Source organism: Corvus kubaryi, unplaced genomic scaffold, assembly GCF_017639235.1.
Source record: "Corvus kubaryi isolate FWS band 111438036 unplaced genomic scaffold, C.kubaryi_AGA036_p1.0 37354, whole genome shotgun sequence".
Lineage (NCBI taxonomy): Eukaryota > Metazoa > Chordata > Aves > Passeriformes > Corvidae > Corvus > Corvus kubaryi.
The window spans coordinates 14,173,483-14,193,144 of NW_024581116.1; the positions used below are offsets into that span (position 1 = coordinate 14,173,483).

At 39.1% G+C, this 19,662-nt stretch overlaps 1 long non-coding RNA gene across 1 annotated transcript in view; it reads left to right on the top strand.

Moving 5' to 3' along the window:
• Window positions 1-19,662, top strand: part of LOC121666998 — a 180,226-nt gene that overhangs the window by 107,458 nt on the left and 53,106 nt on the right. The window contains exon 10 of the long non-coding RNA XR_006016872.1: window positions 1,996-13,609. This is a non-coding gene — a long non-coding RNA (uncharacterized LOC121666998). The remainder of the gene's footprint in view (window positions 1-1,995; window positions 13,610-19,662) is intronic.

Below are 19,662 nucleotides of genomic sequence, written 5' to 3' on the forward strand. Positions count from 1 at the left end.
TATGGTGATAGTGACTCACTGGCTGACAAAATGTCAGGTACAATTCAGTAATTAGAAGTGTAAAGTGGTGTTAACCTTATATACACAGTAGTGGCTTTTGAACTGGCTCTTATCACTCAGAAGGAATATCTGAGTTCTCCAAAACCATCAGCCCAGAACTCAATAGTAATGAAGGCAAGAGAGGTAGTCAAGCATGTGGAACGGCTTCTTCAGATGGAGATAAAATAGGCTGTGGGTCTTTGGCATGAAAGGAGCAAGTGAAGGGAATGCCTGAAATCATGGAGGGGGGAGGTGAATACAGAATTATGATTTAACCCTTCTTGTAACACTGGGCCTAGAAAGCACCACATGTAAACCACTGGATGGGAGGTTTCAAACAAATACCAGGTGTGTAGTTGAGCTGTGCCACTCATTATTCCATGAGTACAAAAGAAGTTTACACATGCATGGAAAGCTGTTACACGTTTGTGGAATAAAAATCCACTGAGAACTCTTAAAATATCTTCTTATCAGAGAGTCCCTGACAACCTATCATGATGGGATGAGTGAGCCAACCAAGAAACTAGAGTATATATTTGCCCTGTTCTTGTGTTCTTCCTTAGCTCTTTTGCTGGAAATGAGATAAAAGTCTGTAAGGGCTCTTGGTCTCAGGCAGAAAAACTGTTCTCATGTTGGAGGGTACTTTCTGTTGTTCTGTTTTGTAATCTGTATGATATGCAAAGCCCACATGTGAATGTGTGTGGTAGCTGATGGCAGTTGCTGTGACCACAGTGGGGAGATGCTCAGAGCAGGGCCACTGCTTCCCAGACACAGCTTCCTCATCGTGCCCTTTGCTGCTAGTTAACCTAAGAAGAGAGGGGGGGAATTCAGACTGTCTGTGTTTCTTACTTGATTCCAGTAAATTTGTACCAAGAAATGGTAAAATTATTTTTATGAAATGGGGAGGCCAATATTTTGTTGTTTTGGCTACAATTTTTTTCCCCCTGTCCTGATTTAATTTAACCCGGCAGTCCGATTTCAGTAATCCTCATCACTTCTTAGCTCCCTGTTTTATGTTGATGTTTATTCATGTTCTCCTGCTTGTACAATTCACCAGTTCCCTCTCCTTAATGTGTTGATACCAATGTTCAGAGATGATATAAAAAAAACTGGAGGGAAACACGGTCATTTACTCCTTCTTGTCTTGTTTGTTTGCTTCAGAATTACTTGCACTGACACAAATAGACTTTCCTTGTGCATGGCAAGAGATAAGATTGGGGTTTTCTGCTTTATTTGTTCTGTACCACACATATTTTCCCCACCCACACCCTCACTTGCTTTTATACATCCTCACACACAGATGTACTTGCATACTATAAGATTTCAGAGAATTTCACTCAGCTTAGGAGAATGTGACCAATGTCTGGGATGAAAAGTTTATATTTTCAGCATCACAAGTCATTTCCACCAATCTTACCATCACAGGTGGGTGTTTCTGGGAAGGGTGCTAAAGCACCCAGCACTCAGTATTTAGGACACTGAAATACCATTAATGAAATCAGTGCTATGAAGAGTTGGGGTGTGCCATGTTGTGATAAACTATTTGCTGCAAGCTGAGTTTAGCTCCATGTTCAGAAGTGGAGAAGTGATTTAGCTAATAGGCGATGCAGTTGTCTGTGTTTTTCTGCCTATTTCTTTCTGGAAAATGTTGGTATGGCTCATAGCTCTGCCTCATTGCTGTATCTTTGACTACTACTTCTCTTATGGGAAGCTGCACACAGATAATTTGGGTGATTTTATGAATAGAGGGATTTTTCTGAGCCTGCTGCATTTTGCTCAAGTGTTCTCCCAAAGCTGTGTGTCTCTGCTGATAGATGAGTGCATCTGCAAGTTTCAAGATGTGTGGTTTCTGTGGGTGGAGTGGGATGAGTGTGGTGGGTTGAAAGAAGAGAAGAAGAAACGGTCTCCAGCATCAATAAAGTTTCTGGTGCCTCATGAATATTTGTTCTCTTGCAGGTTCTGCGTTTTAAACACTGACCTCAGGAGAAGCGCTGCAGGATGAAAGAGTTATTTTGTGCCTGGACACATTGAGTCACTTGGGACAAATTGCTACAGTCTCTCAGTTATCAGTTAAGTCCTTGTGTTCTGGTGAAATCAGTGGAGCCTGTTTTCACTGGTGTAATATCTGAGCCATCAAGTTTAATGAATCATTACAAATAGTTTAATCTGCACTTGCAGGTGCTATTAAAACTAGTTTTGGTTTGGTTTTTTTTGCCAAGAGAATTTTTTTTACCTGGGAAGAGCAGTCTTTCTCAGTCACAATGGTTTAAATATGGAGTAGTGGGATAGGTTTTGCTCATTAGAAAGTCTGATGCTGAATTTGATATTCCCTTCTGCTAAACTTACCTCCTCCAGGATTTAAGACTCTAAGTTGCAGAGGATAAAACATAAGGCCCTGGTTAATTGCAAATAAATAGTGCCAGAAAAACATACAGATGGTACCTGAAGTTCATTTTTGAAGACTATCCAGTAAACTATATATAATTTACATGAAAACTATGTAGAGTAAGCAGGAGAACAACTTTTTTGTGGTTTCTTACATTTGTAAAACAACAAAACAGCAAAAAAAGAAATAGCAAATGAATACCCTCAGTCAGTGAAACTTCTTGTTTAGGAAAACAGCAACCTGTATTTCTATTTATTTACCTAATCAAATTAATTAATTTAACAACTCTAAAAATGTCAGCATTTTACAGGATACAGGTATAAATATCTGGCAAGTAGAGTGTATATATTAAACTACATCTACTTAGCTAGTAAATATTTTGCTGCATTAGTTTGCTCATTCCTAGGCAATCAGTTGTGAACTCCAGTGTTGTAACGGGTCCATAGGGAACATTTGTGCTTTGGTTGGCACTTAGATTAAATTCATCAAATTATTTTTTTCCCTGTTCAACGCTGACATTTCAGAATGTTTTTTTTAAAAGGTTTTGTGCCAACTGCCAAAGTCAATTAATTAAATAGTAAATCTGAAATTTGTAGGGGAAAACTATCATTCCCTTTTGCTGTGCGACCTTGGAAATGTGCACGTTTAATCCACAAAACACATGGCTTACCAGAGGGTCCTGATCTACTTGCACTGAAAGTAAAAGCAAAGCTTGCTGAGATTTTTTGTGAGATTAAGGATTACCTCAAGGATGGCATTTTACCCTGCATTTTCCTTCTCATTTTGATACTTGGTAGTAATGACAATATCTTTTGAAGTCCTGCTATGCTTGAGAGCTTAAATTTTTCAGCACAAATACTGGAAGCAGCACAAATTTATGGACTCATTTTCCATATATTTGAGATACCCCAGATGAGGGTATGATGTGCAGTCCCAGAGTTTGCTGGCCGAAGAACTCCCTCTTAGATCTGTAAAGGAAATCTAGAGACAAAATTCAATAGACCTGAGCAGATGGTGATCATATTCCTACATAGCAGAAGTATTACAAATCTCTTCCCAAAACACACACTTTCCAAGGAGTGTGTATACCCTCATTGTCAGCAAAGGCAGTCTGGTTCCAAAGATTAGATTGGATCTTGCTTTTCTGCCTACTTGTATGTCTCTTTTTGTACATCTCAGTGAAATCCTCATATTTTATTTGAAGCTTTATCATCTCAAGGTGCTTGGAAATGAGAACAGTGCACTGACTGTTCTTCAGCTGTTAGTTCTCTGTCATTAATTTATATTGATTTGTATTTGTTTATTTTTTCCCTGCCTGAAAACTGTGGCGCAGATCAGAACTCTGTATTTGAGGCCCTGTATATGCATGGACTAGAAACACAGCCCAAAAAAAATGTAAGGGACAGTAAAAATAGTGCTAGGATAGATGGGTTAAGGCAGACCAGATACATGACCTGGTACTCTTATCCCTTTGCCATTTGCAATTGTCTCATTCTGTGTTTTGCTATAATTTTAAGTTCAAGATTTGTTTTCGGCCTTCTTACTCCCCATTTGTTTCAAGAAAGTACATGTCTTTTCTTTAGGAAGATAAGATGTCTAAAGAGGGTGGCTTCCAGCACATTCAGAAATTCATTAGGATTTGGTCCCTCATTTGACAGCATAGCATGAGGGGGCCTAGAGTTCAAGGAAAGGTACTGGTTAGCAATCAGTAGCAGGGAAAAATGGTGACAAATCCTAGTGCCAAGAGTGTTTCTTAAATACCACACTTGTGGGAGTGAAGGCACAATGGGTAGCAAGATACAGGAAGCTAATTCCTAGGATTCATAACCTTATATGTTCACCTACCACTATGCTTTATATAGTGAACATATACCAGTTCTTTTTATCAAAGCCTGTACTGCAGTTCTTGGAATTGTCCTGCCTGCCCAGATATATGCCATTTTGCAGAAAGGAAATCTGATGTCTTACTGTTGAAAAAGTTGCTCCTTGTGAAAGAGATTACTGACTAACCCTAACCCTAATCCTAAACCCTAACCCTAACCTAACCCTGACCCTAACACTAACCCTAACCCCAAACCATAACCCTTACTCCTAATCCTAACCTAACCCCAACCCCAACCCCAACCTTAGCCCTAAACCCTAGCCCTAAACCCTAACTCTAACCCTAACCCTAACCCTATTTATAATATCAAAAAAATATACCAATTCTTTCTATCAAAGCCTGTACTACAATTCTCGGAATTGTCTTGCCTGTCCAGATATAGGCCAATTTGCAGTAAGGAAATCTGATGTTTTCCTGTTGAAAATGTTCCTCCTTGTGAAAGAGTCTTACAATTATGGTGGCCCAGACGGACCAAGTCACCTCTGTATGAGCAGAAGTGGGAGTTCTTCAGCTCTGCTTTTCTGAGATACTATTGCTGTATTTAATCTTGGGGATATTTGATGTAAAACATTGGCAAGAATGCCTTCGGGAAGAAGATAAATTAAGGATGCCAAGTTGTGGACAATGTTTGGAGTCAAAGCTTTTGGGATTCTTGGGTTCTTTATACTGTAAAATGGAAGTTTTTCTATCTATGTCTAGAAGGAAAATCACTGAGATGACTAGGGAAACTTTGGTCTTAACACTTGAAGAACTTCAGATGGTGCAAAGGCTAAGCAGTAGACGAGGGAAAATTTAGAATATTGAATTAAATACTATTGGAGGCATCTAAAGTCCTGGGTTGGGTCTAAAACTCAGCTGATGTGTGTCTAAATTTCCTTTCTGGAGGATGGATTTGTTATTTATCTCAGGGCAATGTTGGGCAGGGAAATGTGTCAGTTATTATTACAGTTATTATTACAGTAATAACTGTACCATGTATGGACTTGGAGAGATAGAAAAGCATTTTAAATGGTTTGTAAAATTTGGTAGAGAACAAATCTCATGAATGTTTCTAGGTGATCACTAGATTATTAAGTTGTCCTTAACCAATGGTGGTTATCTACATAGTTTCTGCGCAAAATGCCTGTATCTCCCTGTGATAAGTGAATCCAGTTTTACAAGAGATAATTAAATACGAAAGAACTAAACATCCTAGTTTTTTTCCCCTAATGTTGTATCTCAGCATTGTCTCCATCAGTAGCCTTGTCCGCAGGAAGTGTAAAGTTTCCTGCTATGACTGTTTGACTGCTGCCAATTATCAGATCTGCTTTTGGCAGCTTTCCCTCCCAACCTGCTGATTAGCTAATGTGTGGTTACTAATACAATATGGGAAACTGGTGTAAATGAAGAAGCAAAAGTTTATTAATTTCATGTGCTAATTACTGTTTGTAATATAATCATCAATACTGCGAGAAGAAATCCTGGCTTAAGAAATAATCAGGTTTCTATGTCTTGTGAAATGAGGCACAAGAATTTTGTGCAGTAAACAGGCATATTTTCCCCTTGATACATGCACATAATTTTCATTAGATTCATAGGTTTCAAAGGTAGAAGTGAGATCATTAGAGCTTGGAATCTAAGTACCTGTACAACACAGGCTAAAGAATTTCATCCAGCTACTCTATATCTGAGTTAATAGAAAAGAGGAGCCATATCCTGCACTGGATTTACAGCAGTTTTACTCCACTAAACTGGAATAATGGTGATTTATACCAGCTGAGAAATTGGCAGTAGACTTAAATGACAATGGATTCTTTTTGCATAAACCTAAATGAAAATGGTCACTTATATTTTAATAGCTGTGTTGAAAGAGCCTCGCTGGGAGTGAGTTTTTGAAAAGTATTTTAAGCTTTAGAAGAAAATGAGGGCTTTTCCAAACCTTTATGGGATGATTGTGTTCCCTGTTGTAATTTAAACTTGTCTCTTCACTGAAGAAAAGACATAAATTTAGCAGAAAAAAAATTTCTCTTTAAATTGAAACCTGTGCCAAAATTCTTATTTGTAATTAAATCAGGCTCTAGGATTTTAGTGGGGAGAAGGAAGAACAAAATAATATAATAAAAAGCTGAATATTCTCAGAGCCAAGAGGAACTTGAACTCAAATGTTCAAAGATTAAAAGTCTCAAGAGCTAAAAAGTAGTCTGTGATTTCTTTCATTAGGTTGTATATCTGGTAAAACAAGATGCCTCATTACTCTTTTGTAGCCATCTGCATGTGCGTGTGGATGATGTTATTATATTTATAGCAGATACAGTCTTATCATTTAGGTACAGACAGAATCCTACCTGCTCAGAGCTACAGGGAACGCACTCAGACAATATTGATATAGACAATGCCATAACATCCTGCAATCTGCACAGAAACTGAGACTTTGTGAGGACCAAAGCTGAAGAAAAGAATTTCCTTCCTGTTCTCCTAAAATGAGAGTGTTTAAAGGAAAATACCAGTGTGGGGAGAATATCCTTCAGATTCCCAACAAATTTCTGTCAGTTCTATCTCAGGAGGAGGCTGTGAAGGCTTTTGTGTTTAGTGATACAGAAATCTGTGACTATCATATAAACATGTAGAATATCTAGAAAGACATCTTCTTATTAGAGTAGCTGCTTATGTAGACAGTAAGCAGAGAGAACCTTGTCTCATAATATTCCCATTCTCATTGATAATAAATCAGCTGCTGGTTTGGCTGATGAGCAGTTTGAGGTGCTTTATATTTGCTGAAGAAAACCTGAACAGGATACACATTTTAAACCTAAACAGAATACACATTTTAATATGTTTACCATACTTTTTCCCCTGAGTGCTTTTCTTCAGAGATGGAAGTCTGCCTCAACATGTCACAGTATATTTTGATGGCACTGTCACATGGAGAAAAAACTGATAATTTACTGCACAGGTAAACATCAGAAGACATGGTCTGAAGCTTACAAATCAACCCAAACTTTCTCTCTCTTTCTTTACTTTAAGCAGGACTAGAAGAGCCAATCCCTCCTTGAAAAGCAGGGTTCCTTTTTGTCCCTTACCCAGAAAGATTCAAGTGTTTCCCATCCTTTAGGATTGTCAGGTAACTCCATCCTACCACTAAGTATTTGGTAACATCACACTTGCCTACAAAGTTTGTAGCAACATCACATCCTTCAGTCTGTTGCAGACATCTGTCTCATGAGGAACACGCAGCTGCTGGACTGCTCTTCCCACTATGTCTAGACCCAAAGTTCATTCAGCAGTCTGTAAGAAAACTGAGAAAAAATAACTGATTGTCTGTTTTATGCAGCCAGGCAAGACCAAACAGCTATCAATGCAATCTTGAATACTCTCCCTTTATGAACATCAGACTGTTAGCTTATGTTAGATACTACTGTAAAATGAATCCTGAGGGGTGAAACACTTGGAACAGTGGCTTGTGAAGGAGAGCAACCCTTCAAAGTACTGTACCAAGTTTGGTGATGTACTGCAGCATGTAGAGGCCACTGCTCCTTCTCATCCTGCCTCATTATTGTGTCTTCTCCCCAAAGGTGTGTGTAGAGTGTGTCAGCATATTGCCACTGTGATACAAGAAGAGACAAGACAAAACATGAGTGCCTTGCAGAAGCCAGGCAAGAGAGGCTCTGACTGAGGTCTGAACTGCATATTGTGTAATTGTATATTACTCGTTATGAGCCTGTGTTTATTGCTTGGTTCAGTCCTACAGTTCTCAGACAACTACACTGACTTCCAGGAATCTTTAAAAACATTGTTTTCCAAGAGCTGAAGTTAGGCTATTGTCATAGAAAAAATAGCTGTGGTTTATGGTCTTGTCAAATTAAGTTCAGCTTCAGTAAATATGACATGAAATCTGTACAGTACAGCCTCACCAGTGAATAAAAAGGCTTATGCAACCTAGTCATATATAAATACCAGTAATATAAAATTCTGACAATTGTAAGAGAATTTCATTCACAGAAGCTTTGTACTTTCAGCCTGGTGAAAAAACATCAGTCTGTATATAGTTCCATATTGTCATTTGCTGGTGCAGTACTTCCTTCCTTCACTAAAATTAAAATTTAAAAGACTTCCACTTTTGGGGAAAAGAGCATCATTGATGAGAAATTCTCCCCGGTAAATTAATAGATAAGGTCTCCCATGCTAACTCAAAAAAGCAAGCAAAAGGTAAAAATTGAATCTCTTTATCACAGTTGAGTCATTTTTCTAAACTGGGGAAGTAATATGGGATGGAATATATAGGATGGATTCTCTTACAGAAAGTGTTTTTAAACTTTAAAAGATCCATAACTAATATTGGGAATGGTTATAAATGACAGTCTTCTCTTTTAGATTATGTTGCATTTATTACATTCTACCAGGACGTTATGGAGACTCTCAAGGAATTAAAGTCATATTTATGATAAAAATATGGTGCTGCTTCTAAATAGCATTTTCATCATATTAACTGTTGCCTAGATAACAGGCATATCTCCTTGAGCACCTCTATTCTGGTTTAGCACTACAGCTTGCAAATTAATACAGTCATTATAAGACAGCAAAGCTATATCACTTACCATTTCATTATTGTTCAAGTCGAAATCCATATTTTTTCAGTTTTCCCTAGGGTTACAAACTGGATAGGGAAATGTTATCATCTTTCAGAATAATCTCTCAAGACTCCTCTCTTTGGTGTTAAGAGGAGCCGTTAATCATATTACAATAATTTTCATATTAATAGGCCCCATGTAAAGACAGAGTTAATGCTCTCCTACATTCAATCCTCCAATATAGTTTTTTTTTTATATATATGCTCAAATATATATATATAAATATATATAAATACATGTATATATTTAAATCTGCTTGGAACTAGATTAGCACAAAAGATATCACGTCCTACTCAGTATATAAATCAGGGTCAGATCAACAGCAAACCCTTAAATTTTTAATCAAAATGGCAATCTGTCATCCCTAAGAGAGTTAAGTAATGTTTAAGTGAATAACATGAATATGTTTTAATGGAAAATACATGGGAGAACTTACTGCAGCACAGAGAAAACATTCCATGGAGTATCTAGAAGATACATTAGTCCTTACATGAGAAGCTGTGATGCTAGCATGCATATCCACTCTAAATTAAAAATCATCTTTAGACTTGAATTTTTTTTTTTTGAGGAATCAATACACCTTTTATTTTTGTGATCTTCTCAGACACTATAATTTTCTGAAAGCCTCTCATACAATGTTGTACATTTAATAATGTAATGTTACTTAAACTCAGGGCATTTTCTGATATTTTTCCTTTTTTCAAGTCTGCTGACCTGAGTGATGTGGTCTGCTCAGAAGAAGTTGAGTGTGAATTTAAGAAGCTGTCCAAGGGGTCAGGTGTTTGCCTAATTTTGAGTAGTCTGCATGTGAAACAAAGGCGGGTCAGATCTGCAGAGACATGAGGGTGACCCAGCCCTGTCCCTGCTCTGCCCTGGCTCTCTGGGAAGCCGCTCTGTGTGGGAGCCTGAGCGCTGTGTTGGCGTTGCAGATAATGAGCCCCATGGAGAGCAGAATCGAGCTCTGGGACACAATGCTGACTTAATGTGGCAGTTTGGCTCCTAAAGCCAGTCAGCTTAGCCCAGGAAGGAGCCCGTCGCCCCTTCCTCGGCAGTGTGGGAAGATGCTCCCTTGGTAAACCTTCACTTGCTCTCAGCATCCGCTGTCCTTTTGCTAAGCCCTTTTACTGTAATGATGCCATCTCTCTCAACGTCCTTCATTATTCTCCTCTCTGTCTTTCCCAGGGGGTCTGATTAAAATCAGTGGAAAGCTCTCTTGGGTTTTACTGGCTTTGGTACCCTGGCTCTGCTCCTTAATTTGCCTTTCTTTTCCGTTTTTAACTGCTTTCTGTTTAGGCTCACTTCTACTGTGTTCTAAACATCCCTCATCTTTCCCCACTTTTGTATTTTTGTACTTTTATTCCTATTCCTGACCTGCTCGACAACTGTTAAATTACTTAGACAGTGAGTAAAATGCAGATTAAAGAAGTGCTTTCGGCTTTGAGCTAAAATGTGTTGACAGGACTCATAAGAGGCCTAGAGGAGACATGGGAGAGTGGCATCATTTTGGGAGAAGAGAAGCTAGAAAAATTACTCACATCAGATCTGAGGTCTCACCATGATTCTGTGGCTGCGCTCCTGGCTGCCGTAATGAGGTTGTGAATCCACTATGATTCCACAGTGTGTAGAAATAGTTTTAATTGGTGATAATTTTAACACTTGTTTAACAAAATTTAAGGCATCTGGAATGGGGTTCTATCCACACTATACTGGTGTAAATCAAAAGTAATGTTATTCAAACTTATGTTCTTCTAGAATAGCAGCACATTAACAGAAATCAGATTTTAAAGCACTCCTGAATTTCAGATATTATACTGTATTTCCATTTATAACCTGACATAATTCCCACACAGCATATGGTATTAATCTGGTGTAAACACCATGTTATGATGGTACTCAAACACATACAGCTGACATGAAAATGTCTTCAAGTACAATATTTCCAAAAGCAATTATGTCTATATGGTTGGTAGCTAGTTAGCTTGTGTGAAGTTTTATTTCTTATTCTTACATACATGAAGGTTCACAGGATGAAACTTTATGTATAAAAAAGGAGATACTCTCACTGTTTGCAGAAAAGTAAGAAAAAATTGTTACAATCTACTTATTTTGGCCTGTCCAGCTTTTGTAAGGAAATCTCACCTTCATGTGAACACAAGATTTCTACAGTGTTGGAATTTCCTTTTGTTTGCATTAGAGGGTACATATATAGATGACTGCAAGGAATACAGTGACACAAAGTGAAACTCACTATATTTCTGTTAGAGAAAATGAACTCCAAAATAAATATTTAGCAACATTTTGCAATTCTCAGAGAAGGTAATACTCTTGATGTGTGAATGCCCCAGACATCAATCTCTGCTGGTAAGCAAGCATTTTTCAATGTTCTCTGATGAGAGGGGTGGGAGACCAGCACCCCTTGTCCAGGTAGATGCCTGTGTGAAATCCTTAAAAAAATTGCCTAAGATTGGAGTTGTGCCAATTGTTTTGTCAAAAGGAGATAAAGAAAAGCATGTCTTTTGGAAAGTAAATGCTTGTGGATGGTAATATTTTTGCATGAACACTTGCCAGTAGGGCCAGATTCACAGGTAATGTAACTTTTCTAGTGTCATCTCACCCATTTGAGATAAATTCATTTATTAGGATGAAGTGTAGCTTTTTCAGATGGCTTCTAGCTCCACCTGCTACCTAGCCTTTCCTAGTCCTTTTTTTTCCTCCTGAGGATCCTTTCCTAAATATGTTCCTAAGACAAAATAAGTCACCCTCAGTATCACATTCTCATGACAGAAAGGAACTGCTAGAAACTGCTTAACAACCAGCTCTGCACTCGTTAGCTTCAGTATAAATCTGCAATGACTTTATTTTTATTACTTCATACTGGCACTACAGTGAATAACAGTAGGCTAAGCTGTTGATGGCATGATATTAAAATGAGCGTTTCCAGCTCATCCCTATTATCCAACATAATATCTTAGTTTTAAAAAAGACAGCAATTTGCAATGGGACAAGAATAAATCTGGAATAACTCCACTGAAAATTTACACCAGTGTGACCAAGAACTGAATTTGGCCCACTCTGTTGAATTCCTTTTAATGGTTTTTGCACGTTCAAGCATCCACCAGAGATTAGATGGGAGGCAGCAGACTTGCTGTTATCTGCGATCCAAGCAGGACACCCGGGGTGAAAGGGTAACGCATTATCACACTGCGCCACCTGGCCCATCCAACACAATTTGAGCAACCATAATTGTATTGATTACTTCTTGTGCTCATGACTAATGACCTCTAGCTGCAACCTTGCATTTTCTAAATCTTTTATATTCTGATTTAATAATAAGATTTGATTAAAAATTGCCATTAGCCAATGCCAATGATTAGTCAGCAAGACTCAATGCTGCCAAGTTCCAATGAGTTTCATTATTCTGGAATTAAAAAGCACAGAGAACTTCTCTTGGTTAATAATACAATGATTCCGTCTCAATCAGGAATGAAAGAAAACAGCTCTAATATATAAATGCAGTAAAATGTGTGGCTATTACTAATAGCCACAATTTACAGAGAAGTGTTTGAAGAATTAAAGGGACTTTGTCACAGATGGTGTGGACAGTTTGCTTTTACTTTTTATACTTGATTGGAAAGGCAGTGTCAGATGGTGTGTGAGGGGGCATTTTCCTAAGGAAAGACATTTCCTTTGGTGCAACAAGAACATGGGCCTTATTCAATTTCTCCATGAGCATCCCTGCCACAAAAAAACAAGGCAAAGTGTATGTTGGCAAAAATGAATTGTGATGGCTTTAGAAAATGACAAGATGTTTGTCCAGGTTATTTACCTCCTGATAATATATTTAACTATGTGGTTTTTTCCATTTTTTAAAAATATGACTTATTATTTAAACAAAAGAACATATTGTCACATCTTTCACAGAAAATAAAGAAGTATTCCATCTTCTTTCAAGAAGGTAGGATATTTAAACACATACTAATTTTTAGACATGTAGCTAAATCCTGAAGAGTGTTAGGCTAAGGAGGGACTTAAGCATACATCTAAGAGATCTGCTGGATCTGAATTGAGGTGTTTCTGTATTTGGGGTGCACTAGAGGAGATGCTCTGCGGGGTAAACATCTGCTATGGGATGTGATGTTCCCTCTGATCCCACTGAAGCTAATTGAGGACTGGGTGACATTGAAGTCAGTGAGAGCTGAGAGCACTCAGCACCTTTCAGGTTCAGGTCTCTAAATAATAAAAGACTCTTGAGACACTGTAAAAGCATTTACTGCCTATCACACAGGAGCAGAAAAGCTGTCCTGTCTCACTGTCATCCTCCAGAAAACATGCCATGTCCCAAACGTGAGTCCTGTAAGATTTTTAAGGTATTTGAATAAAGAAATACCTTTTTAAAATACTGCACACATAAAATCTTGTACTGGGTTTGCATGGCAAGCTTTTGGTAGAGGGGGAGGCTACAAGGGTGGCTTGTGTGAGAAGCTGCCACAAGCTTCCCCGTGTCCGGCAGAGCCAATGACAGGTCTCTCCAAGATAGACCCACTGCTGACCAAGGCTGAGCTCATCAGTGATGATGGTGGAGCCTCAGGGATGACATGGTCAAGAATTGGGAGAAAACCCCACCAAACTGGGGTGCAACAGCTGCTGGAGGAAGGAGTGAGAATATGTGAGAGGAGCAACCCAACATTTCCCAAGGTCAGTGCAAAGGACGGGGAGGGGATGCTGTGGGTGCAAGAGCTGAGTGAGACAGGCTGTGCCCCTGCAGCCCATGGAGGTTCATGAGGGAGCATAGATCCACCTGCAGCCCATGGAGAAGAAGGGGATGCCTGAAGGAGTGTGTGTCCCCATGGGAAGACTACACTGGAGCAGACTCCACCAGGAATTGTGTCCCTGTGGAGAGAGGAGTCCATGTTGGAGCAGGTTTGCTGGCAGGACTTGGGACCCTGTGGGGATACAGTCTGGACCAGCCTGTTCCTGCAGGACTCCACCCCATGAAAGGGACCCACGCTGGAGCAATTAATAAAGAACTGTAGCCCATGAGAAGGACTCACATTGGAGAAGTTTGTGGGAACTGCGTCCTGTGGGGTGGACCTCATGCTGGAGCAGAGTAAGAGCGTGAGGAGTCCTCCTGCTGAGGAGGAAGGAGCAGAGGGGACACCATGTGATGAACTGACCACAGCCCCATTCCCTGTCCCCTTACACTTTTGGGACAGAGGAGGGAGAAAAATCAGGAGAGAAGCTAATCCTGGGAAAAAGGGAGGATTGGGGGGGAAGGTGTTTTAATATATGTGTTTATTTCTCTGTGGTTTGATTTGTAATAAATTAAACTAATTTCCCCAAGTGAAGTCGGTTTTGCCAATGACAGTCACTGGTGACTGATCTCTCCCTGCCCTTATCTTGACCCATGAGCCTTTCATTATACTTCCTCTCCCGTGCCCAGCTGAGGAGGGCAGTGATAAAGCAGCTTTGGTGGGCACCTGGCGCCCAGCCAGGGTCAACCCACCACAAATCTTTTGTTACCTTCCGGAATATAATTTTTAAGCATTCTTTGCTATTAAAGTTTGCTTTTGGCAACTGTTGTTTTCCCGGCTTATTATAAGTGCCTTTAAAATGTTTCCATTAATTAAGGCTGCTTTTATGGGATACATCCATTTAGCAAAATTGCAGAAAGAAGTGCTGCCGACACATCTGCCATTGACTTCTGTTTGCCTGAGCATTTTATACCCCCGTGAATAGCACAGTGGGGAGAGAAAGCCTGCGAAAGAGAATGACAGAAAGTGGTGAATTCTGTCCAGCAAAACATGGAGGTCAGGAGAGACTCAGCTGATTACATACTCATGTTTTCCAGGATTTCATGAGGAGAGTGGAAAGTTGGTTAAACTCTGGTTACACCAGAATAGCTTTCTTAAAACATACTAACTGAAATACTCAGAAAATAAAAATGCATAAAATGTGAGTTTGAATATGTGAGATGGTGTTTTGTGGGATCAAGCAGGAAGGAGGTTGATCTGATCATCTCTGTATTAACTTACCAAGGTTTTTATACACCCTCAGCTGACAGCATTACTAGCCAGATTATAATTATAATTACCTTGGCTTCATCTCAGTGTTTATCTGCCATGACACCCACCCAGCCACCTGCCTGCTATTAATTCATTCAACACTAACTTCATCTTTTTTTCCTTTTATCTTGTTTTTTTCCTGTTATCCTTACTTTAAAAAATGTGTCCGTTATTAGAAACAAACTAACACAATATTTGTTTGCCCATGACATCATGTATTCCTTTGTTTAAAAAAAAAGAGAAAAAACCAACCCAGAATTCTTCTGATTATAAAAATAACCTGTTTGTATTTTATAGTAAAAACTGGAAAGATCTGGCATTTGACTCAAAAACTAGGAACAGCTGATAATCTTCTTTAAATTGAATCTTTTTTTTTCATCCATAATACTGCCAGATATTCAAATAAGAGGAAATTCATGACAAAGGGCAATAAGCAACATACACAGTAGGCTTGTAGGATTCCACTGTGGGTGCAGTTCTATATGAGTGCTGGATATTTGTTGCTGTTGTTGCTCCTGAGGTGCTGAAGTTTTTTATTTGTTCTGATAGAACACTGAATGTCCAAGTCTCCTGTAAAATGATGCTTAAAAAACCCAGGAAAAACCAGAAAGAACAGCCATGCTTAAAGACTTAGCACTGTTCTGCTATGCTGTTTATGGGACTGAAAGCACTTCTCCCCAGTATGCCAGGAACTGTGAACTGGTGCTGTTGTGTGGATGTCCTTTTGGATGTTTGGTGGGTGGTAGATTGAAGAACACACTGTAATGTGTCTGAGGAAGCTAATTATAATAATGGCTTGGGGTCAGGTAAATGCTTCACTATTTATCTGACCCCATCCACTGTTTATTATACTCTGTGTGTCAACACATTTTTACAGAGAGAAAATTAGCAACTAATTAATTTAATTTCAGGAGTTAATGCCACTGTAAAGAAAAAAAAAACAAGGTTTATATTGAATAGTGATATGTCTAGAAGAGAGGATTATAAACATTGGAGGGTCTTTAAAAGCAGCGTTGAACTGAATAATGTAAAGGTCTGATTCTGCAATCATTCATCAAGCATCAGTTCATCAAACTCTGCTTAAGTATCTAGTCAAATCTTGTTCAAATCAAAAGCACCTGTTTAAATGTTTTCTGCACTAGGGTCTTAGACCCTGCTCATTTCTGACTTTGCTGAGCCTGCTTCCCTGAGGAAGGGTGAAGGCCTAATTGCCCGTATTCCTCTCTCATCTGTTGATGCTCCTTTTTCCAGTGGCATTTCTGCTCTCTGTCAGTTAAAAGTTGACTCAGACCTCTGTACAGGTTTTGGGGGCACAATTCAATCAAGCAAGTGAAGGAAGGGAATTTTCTGAGGGTGTATTATTGCTTATATTTTTCAGCTTCCCAAATTATGCAAGCCACTGTTTAGCATTGGTCCCTGATGGGTTTAAGCCAACACATTCTTCCCTTAGCATAACCCACAAAGACACAGTAACACCTTGTGTATATGGAGACAATAATTCTTAGCATTTTTACAGTCATTTTAATGTGCAGACTTTAAGTACTTTAGGATCTACTAAGTCTGGAGATTTTCCGATCTTTCCTACTATCTTTTTTTTCTCATATTGCCTTTCCCATCTTTCTTCTATCCTTTTATTCTTAGATGAGGTCAGTACTGGAGAATATTAGGCACACTTTGCCCAGGTTCTGGATGAATCCTTTGCTTTCACTCCAAGCTCTGTGGCAGGATGAAATTTTGTCTTCTTCCCCTGAAGGCCATAAGAGAGCCTCAGTGTGTCCCAGCTGGATCCCCATTCCAAGTGACTGAAGGTCCAGGGCTCCAAAGCACACTGCAGCCTGCAGCTGCTGAGCAGTTTTCTATAGTTTAAATAGCTAGCCCCAGGAGATGCAAAAAATCTGTGGCAGAGCTTAGAAAACAACCCAGATGTCTTAGCTGTTCTTCCTAGGCATTAAACAGCTTTCACTCTCAATGCGCAATCAATGATTGCTGGATTGCTATGTCACCTTTTAAAATTCTGGACCACTGCATGCAGGAATCTTTATTTTTAGCCTTAGTTTTTCCAATGATAAATTCAGGAAATATTTTAATACTGTGTAATTATCAGAACACAGCTATCAGTCTAAAACTTTCATTCAGCCCTGTGCTGATTTGGCACTGTGTGGTTGGCCTGGCTCTGTCTTCAAAGTCATCTTTTGTGTCAGATAGCAACTGCTGCAAGGGAAGTATGTGCAGCTACAGCTTTCACCAAGACATTGGCAGCTCTGAGGCTGGGGACCGGCAGGGCAATGCATAGGTCTTATGATCTTCCTCATCTCGTTGAAAAAGGTCATAGAAGTCATCAGATTGACTGCAGAACACTCCCTCTGAGCAAAGCACCTTTTGTACTGCAGAGATGCTGCTATTTTTGAAGTTGTGGTCCATGTGGAACACAAATCTTTCTTTAGCATGTATATCATTGCATCACAAATGCCCTCAGGGGACAGGGAGGGGCTTCATGTTCAGTGCAGTATTTCAACAAAATACAGAGTAATGTAAATAGGCAAGAAAATCCATTGCTCGATTTTGTTCCTTCTTTCCAAAAGCAAGTCAAGGAAGGGGTTTATGGAGATCCTTGACTGTAGTCAGCAAATGTATTCTTTTCTTATAAAGAGGTAATAATAAGAAAAAGATTGATATACTGGAAGCCTTTGGATTCTTTCTACATTAGGTTCATCAGGTTAAAATGGGCTGTGAAAGATGGCTCTGTAGGGGCAGCACAGGATACCATGGACCATGCATTTTAGAGGAGAGCTTAAAATGTGTCCTTTTTACCCCATGAGCCTTGTACAAAATCTTGTAAAAAGATCACTCTGTGCGAAGTACGAAGGATTTTTTAGAGTATATAATACCCTTGTTCAAGAAGTATCTGCAAAAGAATCACCTGCCTAGCAGACAAATCTTCCATTATACACTTTACAGGGATAGAAAATGGCTTTTCCTTTCACATATGGATGGGAGTTACAAATGGAAAAGCTGCTAAAAAATGTGCAGTCAGATGTGTCCCCGAGTATTTTCTTCTGCACTGTCAGAAAACATTTTTGAATCACAAATATTTTCCTGTTCATCTGTGCCCCATGGAAACACTTGATGAATAGATCAACCCCCATTCTGCATGGGTGCTTGCTGTGTCTCACTGTAGGTTTGCTAGCAAGCGTTCCTGCCACAAACAGATTTTCTGTCTTCAGACACTGGCCCTGGCCCCTGGCTGATGCATAAATCCCAGTCCTGCCAATCACCTGCACTGCACTTGAAAGAGAAGAGTGGCTTCCTTGAGGCCTGATACTGCAATGACATCACATACTAATCACGAGTGACCATCAAGTATGACTGTTTAGTTCAGTCTCTTGATCACTGAATGAACACCATGAAGACTCAATAAGGCTGAGCTTTGTTACTAGGCTTGTTTGATCATCAATATGTGAATACTCAGAGGTGTGAATAAACCCAATATGGGAGGAAAAACCTCACCAAACAAATGATATTTAATGCCTAAAACATGCTTGCTGTTTTTTAGATACAGCATTACAAATTTTCTTTACAGGATTTAAAATCAATTTAGCGTTTGATGTCTATTTACATAGAAACCAGAAGAAAAGCCCCCAAACTCTTTCAGCTTTCTGTGGCTTTTCTATGGGCTCCAAATGTTATTTATGGATAAGTCACCTTATCAGTCAATGTTTCATAAATAATATAACTTTTACTGTGACCTTTTACATTTTTTTTTACATTTATTTTTTGTTTGTTTGTTTCTTGTGAGCTTCTGGAAAGCATGGACTTTTTTGTGTCATGGTATTGGAAGATATATGAGATGCACAGTTGAGTAGGAACCTTCAGGCATGACTAGAATAGAAAGAAATAATAAAATGATTGTTAGCCATTGTTTTAGGCTGTGGGAAAATGTGCAGGAAAAAAATCATGCTAAACTGACACATTAAAGCACTGGAAATTGACCCAGATAAAGTTCTCAGAACCAGGATAAGCCAAGGCTGTTGCTGGTTGCTTCTTAATTAACTAACTGAAGCATACACAGCCAATAAAATCTAACTTTTGCAAGGCAAATAAGCCTGGACTTTTATGGATGCCAATAAAATGAATGTTGTCTGGAAGATATTCATTAACCAAGAGAAGATGTCTGTAGAGGCTATGGTCCAGAAAGTTGGTGGATTTAATGACACAGGCACAGAGGATTGTGTAATAAAGGGAGTGGAGCTGGTAAAAGAAAAGAAGTAGCATTTCTTCAGTGTGAATATGTTTCATTAAACCAGCAGTAAATTGCATGGACTTTTATTGTTTCTGGTCTACATTAGCCAAGGTCTGTCTAATGCTAGTGGGTCTACCCATTCATTTTCAGAACAGTAAGACTGTCTTACTGTTCCTCACAGGCTGAAGTGTAGATGACTAAAATGTAGTTGGATGCCTACTGTGCATGTTGGAAGGTGAACAAAAGCATTTGTGGAACAGCAAAATCTCATGTTTGTCTAATATCCCTTCTCTCCTGTTTGTGATTACATGGTTGAACAAGAAAAATGGAAACCCTGACAGTGTTTTCCATGCAGTTTGGAAACATCTTCATACTGAGACAGGTTGAGGAGGAAGGAAGGAAGGAAGGAAGGAAGGAAGGAAGGAAGGAAGGAAGGAAGGAAGGAA